Source organism: Pseudoliparis swirei, chromosome 13 (genome assembly GCF_029220125.1).
Source record: "Pseudoliparis swirei isolate HS2019 ecotype Mariana Trench chromosome 13, NWPU_hadal_v1, whole genome shotgun sequence".
NCBI lineage: Eukaryota > Metazoa > Chordata > Actinopteri > Perciformes > Liparidae > Pseudoliparis > Pseudoliparis swirei.
The window spans coordinates 18649070-18655802 of record NC_079400.1 but is presented as its reverse complement, the minus strand read 5'-3'; the positions used below and the strand labels follow the sequence as shown (position 1 = coordinate 18655802).

The following is a 6733-nucleotide window of genomic DNA, read 5'->3' as shown; positions in this document are numbered from 1 at the left end:
CATCACCACCTCAGTCCATCATCCCAACCGGGTGGGCTGGGCCCATGTGCATATGATGATGGGGGGGAAACCGGAGTACCGGGAAAACCCCAGAGACACGAGGAGAACATGCAAACTCCACACAGAAAGGACCTGGAACGACCGGGACGACCGGGATTCGAACCCAGAGCCTTCTCAAAGTCAAAGTCAAAGTCAGTTTTATTTGTCAATTTTCCATATGTGCAAACATACAGAAGATCGAAATTGCGTTTCTCTTCTGTCCAACATAAAGTGAATTGTGCAACATATAGACAACATAGAGTGCAAAAATAGTAAAAAACATGTAAACATATAGACAGCATAAAGTGCAAAAATAGTAAAAAACATGTAAACATATAGACAACATAAATTGTGCTAGCAGCATTCAGACATGTGAGTCTGAGAGAGGACGGAGTGGGAGGATGGGGAGAGAGTTCAGCTTCCTGACCGCCTGGTGGATGAAGCTGTTGGACAGCCTGGTGGTGTGAGCCCGGAGGCTCCGGTATCTCCTCCCAGAGGGCAGGAGGCTGAAGAGACCGTCTGAGGGGTGGCAGGGGTCACTCACAATCGAGGTCGCTTTGCGGGTGAGGCAGGTGTTGTATATGTCCTGCAAGGATGGGAGGGGGGGGAGTGAGGCACCCATGATCCTTCCAGCTGCCTTCACTATGCACTGCAGGGCGTTCCTGCTGTGGTCTGTGCAGCTTCCGCCCCACACAGTGATGCAGTTGGTCAGGATACTCTTGCTGTGAGGCGACAGTGCTAACCACTGAGCCACCGTGCTGCCACTGAAGTGCTAATCTTTGTTTTAATCCCTGCCTGTCCTCCTCTTCCGCTACGTCGCCAAGATGGTGGCCGTTTAGGGCGAGTAGTGTCCATCGTTTTACACTACATTGTTTGCCCGTTTGCAGTGCACCATCCGGGTACTTTCCGTGCACTGAATTCTGCTGGTTTTTTCAGTGGCGCACTTCGAACACTGAAAGTCAGTGCTCGAAGTGCTCAAGTGCGCGGTAGTAGACACAGCCCCAGACTCTCTTCTGATTATCCTTGGGGATTTCAACCAAGCGAAACTCAGCCGCGAACTTCCGAAATACAGGCAGCACATTAAGTGTCCCACCAGGGACAAAAACACACTCGACCACTGCTACACAATACTGAAGAACATATCCCGCTCTGTTTCACGTGCAGCTTTGGGACTCTCTGATCACTGCCTGGTTCATCTCCTCCCAAGCTACAGGCAGAAACTTAAATCTGCAAAGCCTGTGGTGAAAACTGTGAAGAAATGGACCAACGAGTCGAAGCTGGAGCTACAGGCCTGCTTTGACTGCACTGACTGGAGTGCCTTTGAGGCTGCATCCACATCACTTGACGAACTCACTGAAACTGTGACGTCATATATCAGTTTTTGTGAAGACATGTGTGTACCCACCAAAACGTACTGCATCTTTAATAACAATAAACCGTGGTTCACAGCAGTCCCTTTAAATGAGTCAGCTGTGTTGTCTCCGTACTGTCCCTTTAAATGAGTCAGCTGTGTTGTCTCCGTACTGTCCCTTTAAATGAGTCAGCTGTGTTGTCTCCGTACTGTCCCTTTAAATGAGTTTCTCTCCTCCAGGGGATGAAGGACGAGGAGGACGAGGGAACCCTTCTGGGCTCGTTCACGTACGACGAAGCGGGAGAACCAACGCAGACCTTCAGGCTGCCTGTGAGTCCCAGCTGCAGGACTCAGGACTCAGGACTCAGGACTCGAGCTCCAGAGCCTCTGTTAAAGCCCCTCCTCTCTACTTCCTGCCCCCCCCCCCCATGCAGAACCCCAGTGGCGAGGTGCACCGCTGTGTGGAGCTGAGGGTCCTCAGTAACTGGGGCCACGTCCAGTACACCTGCCTCTACCGGTTCCGTGTGCACGGAGAGATCGCCGCCACGCCGTGAGGGTCAACGTGAGGGTCAACATGAGGGTCAACATGAGGGTCACCATGAGGGTCACCATGAGGGTCAACATGAGGGTCACCATGAGGGTCAACATGAGGGTCACCATGAGGGTCAACATGAGGGTCACCATGAGGGTCAACATGAGAGTCAACATGAGGGTTAACATGAGGGTCACCATGAGGGTCAACATGAGGGTCAACATGAGGGTCAACATGAGGGTCAACATGAGGGTCAACATGAGGGTTAACATGAGGGTCACCATGAGGGTCAACATGAGGGTCACCATGAGGGTTAACATGAGGGTCAACATGAGGGTCAACATGAGGGTCACCATGAGGGTCAACATGAGGGTTAACATGAGGGTCACCATGAGGGTCAACATGAGGGTCAACATGAGGGTCAACATGAGGGTCACCATGAGGGTTAACATGAGGGTCAACATGAGGGTCACCATGAGGGTCACCGTGAGGGTCACCGTGAGGGTCAACATGAGGGTCACCATGAGGGTCACCGTGAGGGTCAACATGAGGGTCAACATGAGGGCTCAGGCACCTTCGTCAAGACAAATAGGAGGCCTTCATGAGTGGGGACAGGATCCTGTACAACCAGGCCAGAAACACATTGACTAAGGAGATCAGAGTAGCAAAGAGAAGCTACTCTGAAAAGGGTCCTCAGTAACTGGGGCCACGTCCAGTACACCTGCCTCTACCGGTTCCGTGTGCACGGAGAGATCGCCGCCACGCCGTGAGGGTCAACGTGAGGGTCAACATGAGGGTTAACATGAGGGTCACCATGAGGGTCACCATGAGGGTCAACATGAGGGTCACCATGAGGGTCACCGTGAGGGTCAACATGAGGGTCACCGTGAGGGTTAACATGAGGGTCAACATGAGGGTCACCGTGAGGGTTAGGGTTCTGCTGCCCCCTGTGGACTAAAGTGGTAGTGTTGGTTCTGCTGCCCCCCTGTGGACTAAAGTGGTAGTGTTGGTTCTGCTGCCCCCAGTGGACTAAAGTGCTAGTGTTGGTTCTGCTGCCCCCCTGTGGTCATGACGTCATCTGAAGCGTTTAACGTCCATCAGAGTTTGAGGAAAAGATGACGTCATAACAAACCGTGGAATGTAAGGACCCAGAGACCAGCTGCTCATGTTTTGATTTTCACTTGTTGCTCCATGTTTCTGGACTACACACAGCAAAATTGGTAGTGTTGATTTCCCAGTGTCAAATATTTTGAGTTGATCCGTGTTGATTGTGGTGTTCTTTTAGCACTTACAGTGTTAAAACAGCTCTGGAGGCGGAGTTATTGCGGCGAGTTAAGGGATGCTCTCCTGACCGAGTTACTTGCACATCCGGTTTCAACGCGCTCTTTCTTTTTGAAGTCACGGTGAAGAAAACCCGTGGTCAGGAAGATATTTAGCTGTTATTTCAGAAGGTAAGTACACATTATATTTACTTCTACAGGCTGTTCATCTTCATATGAAATGATGTGTTAACTTCAAGTGTGGTGAGACGTGTTTTATATTTTAGTGAAGCTTGTGACTAATAGCTAACTTAACGTTTGCTAACGTTAGTTGGTTGAAGGGAGGAGAAATAAGCCAGGAAGTGTAACATCAGTCTATGTATGAACCTGTTCAAACCGGCCGAGCATATTTAATTCCAGGCCAAAATAATAAATAGACTTTTTTTCTTTCAGTAAATTTCTTTAAGAATATTTAACTTAATTATGCCACATTATTTTGCCATCAGAAATTCGACGATCCACCATGACAGGACATAAACGAGTTTCCGGTACTTCTGTCTCGAGGGCTAGCTTTACTAACGGTAGTTTCTGTGGGGTACTGCTGTGTCGAGGGCTAACGTTAGTTTCGCGGTACTGCTGTCTCGCGCGCTAACATTACTAACGGTAGTTTCGCGGTACTGCTGTGTCGAGGGCTAACGTTACTAACGGTAGTTTCGCGGTACTGCTGTCTCGCGCGCTAACATTACTAACGGTAGTTTCGCGGTACTGCTGTGTCGAGGGCTAACGGTAGTTTTGCGGTACTGCTGTGTCGAGGGCTAACGGTAGTTTCGCGGTACTGCTGTGTCGAGGGTTAACGTGAGTTTCGCGGAACTGCGGTCTCGCTGTCTTGCATTTCACCGGCGTATGGTTTAATTGGCCGACTTTTATCGCAGGCATATGCTAAACTGCGACAGGGACTAAAGAGGAAAAAGCGAGTGCCTAATTGATACCAAAACGGTAATTATAGACTTCCAACATCTTAGAGACTAAGGTTCTAACGTTAATTTAGCGATACCCTGTTAACTTTAGCCACTTGTTGGACTTAATACATGTTTAATAACTCCTTGCCTAGAGAAAGTTGAACAGCTATCTTTTTCCACTCTGTACAGTTTCTGCAAGATATCACCATGCTGCTGAAGGTGACCAGAGGACCAAGAAGTACATCCGATTACAACTAGGTTTCACCTATTTGGAATTCATCACTGCAGGTGAGTAACATATTATGTAAAAAACAAATTATTGCTGGTTTAACAACAAATACACAATGTTTAAGTGGCATTGTTCATAGGATTGTCATAATCCTAATGGGTTTTTATTACTTTACTTTTACTTGGTGCTGTCCGTCTTATGGCGTGAATAGTCTACTTCTTGCTGCAGGCCTTTTTTTGGTTTATTTTGACATTCTAAATACAGCAAACATTGACAATTATGTAGCTTCTACCTCTTATTGTTACTTTGTTTAAATTCCATATCTGGATTATCTTGGTTGCTTGGCTACACATTCAAGTCTTGCCACAACTGGAAAACAGGTCGTCTGCTATTGCAGCTATACACAACAGTAGATAACTGATGGTGTTTTTAGTTTTCAACTTGCTTCTGAAAGTTATTGTTTTTTGTACAGTAATGGCGACAACACAACATTGTAATACTGCTGTTAAGTCAAAGCATGTAATTTCAGATATGTTATATAGATAATATGGTTGATCAGTCATTATGTGCAGTTAAAACCTGTTTTTTATCTTTATGTTGTCATGCTTTTCATCCTGTAGTCAAAAACAAATTTGGACTCCATGATGCAGCTGAACTTCACATATTTGATGAAACTGACACCGCAGTGGAGGAAGACATTCTTCTTGAACTGATAGAGTCCAATCCAGACCTTTGCCTGATCGTGCGTGACAGCATTTCAGATGAAGGTAGGTTTCATTATTAAATCTGCATTTTGAAGCCTTTTATGTCCCTTAACTGTCTGACTACAGTGATAAATTTGATGAACAAAGAAATAATATTTACGTAAAAGACAAATCAGCATCTAATTGCCCAAAAAGTTTGTAAATGTGTGTTTGGTTGTAATTTTTTCACATTTCAATCGGGTAACTGGATATATTTTTATTTTTATTTTGTTATAAAAAATAAGATTTTTCTCCTTTAGATCATTCAACACCATCTTCTCTCACGGATACCATGACGCTTTCTTCAAGTGACAATGACCTCTCCGGTCAAAGACAAAGGGGGATTTTGAGCTCTGAGGTCATGGACAGGTCTACAAAAAAGGTTTCGGATTCAGAGACTGCAAAAGAGGTACTTGAAAGCAGTAGATGTCAGTTAACATTTTTACTCACAATATCATCAAGAAAATTGTTTAACTGAATGATGATTCTCACCAATTGGACTATAATTAAATTTAGAATGGTGAGTGCCAGATTGAGAAAGTTACGAAACTTAGTTTAGTGTAAATTAATAATTAACCCAGGGTTTAGCTGTTGTGTAGCTTTGTATTATGTAACTCTTCTTTCCATACATATTTATTCAATTAGGTTAATTTACATACATGGAACGGTGCCTTGTCTTTTGTAGTGTAGAATATATTGCTTGTTTTGGCTTCAGCATGCCCCACATATCCTGAAAAGATGTTTCTACGTTACCTGACCAATTTGTTTGTTTGATTAAGACTGAAAATTATTTGGGGGTTTTTCCTGGTCCGATGCGAGGTTTTGGGGCAGGGATGTCTATGTGTACAGATTGTAAAGCTCTCCGAGACTAATTTGTAATTTGTGAAATTGGGCTATACAAATAAACTGAATTGAATTATACACTAAATTTTTTAAAATCTTATGTGAGTAGATGATAGAAAATGCCTTGCTCACCAAACCTGGAGGTGAAGATGTCCTTGAAGAGTACAAGTCAGGAAATTCGCTGAAGCACCGCACCCGTAGACAGCTTGTCAACATATTGGCCATATGACTGAAATGGATGGGTAAGTGTTTCTTCAAAATATTGTAGAATTTATTTCCACGTTTTTTAGACGTCAAAGGACTCGTGAGTTGTGCACATCTTTTATTTAAACTCTAGTCCTTAATTTGGTTGGATGTAAGTAGTTATCAGCACACACCTTTTGCTTAATTATTATTATTTTGGCATCTGTATGATCAACAGCTGAATCAAGACTTCACACTGCTGTTTGGTGCTGAGACGGCTTCCAAGATGCTCGAAGTGGATACAGCATTCAAGCCCACGGTCATCAAAGAGGCCAAACACCTGACTCCGTCAACTGAGCTGTGCCAACTTCTGACAGCTGCAGAGAACCTTCCAGAAGATGATCATACCGGTAAGCTACATGATATCCTTAATTTATTATCCAAATGGCTGGTGCTATTAACTTTGTGCATTCCAAGTACATATACATGATTTGTTTTGCCTCATTTACTCCTGGTAGACTGAGACAGTGACATGGCTTCTCTGCTGCTGCTTCTCCATCTCTTGCCACCCACAGCTGGACGGAAGAGGATCAAA

At 45.0% G+C, this 6733-nt stretch overlaps 1 long non-coding RNA gene across 3 annotated transcripts; it reads left to right on the top strand.

Moving 5' to 3' along the window:
• Positions 1–3857: 3857 nt before the first annotated feature.
• LOC130203190 (uncharacterized) lies at positions 3858–6431 on the top strand. 3 transcript variants are annotated; one of them, XR_008833463.1, is made up of 5 exons: positions 4373–4428; positions 4990–5136; positions 5373–5521; positions 6065–6197; positions 6377–6431. It is a non-coding gene; the product is annotated as an uncharacterized LOC130203190 (long non-coding RNA). The 3 variants fall into 3 exon arrangements; XR_008833464.1 differs by lacking the exons at positions 4373–4428; positions 6065–6197; positions 6377–6431 and adding exons at positions 3858–4177; positions 4330–4359 and having other exon boundaries at positions 5373–5794; XR_008833462.1 differs by lacking the exons at positions 6065–6197; positions 6377–6431 and having other exon boundaries at positions 5373–5794.
• The last annotated feature ends 302 nt before the right edge of the window (positions 6432–6733 follow it).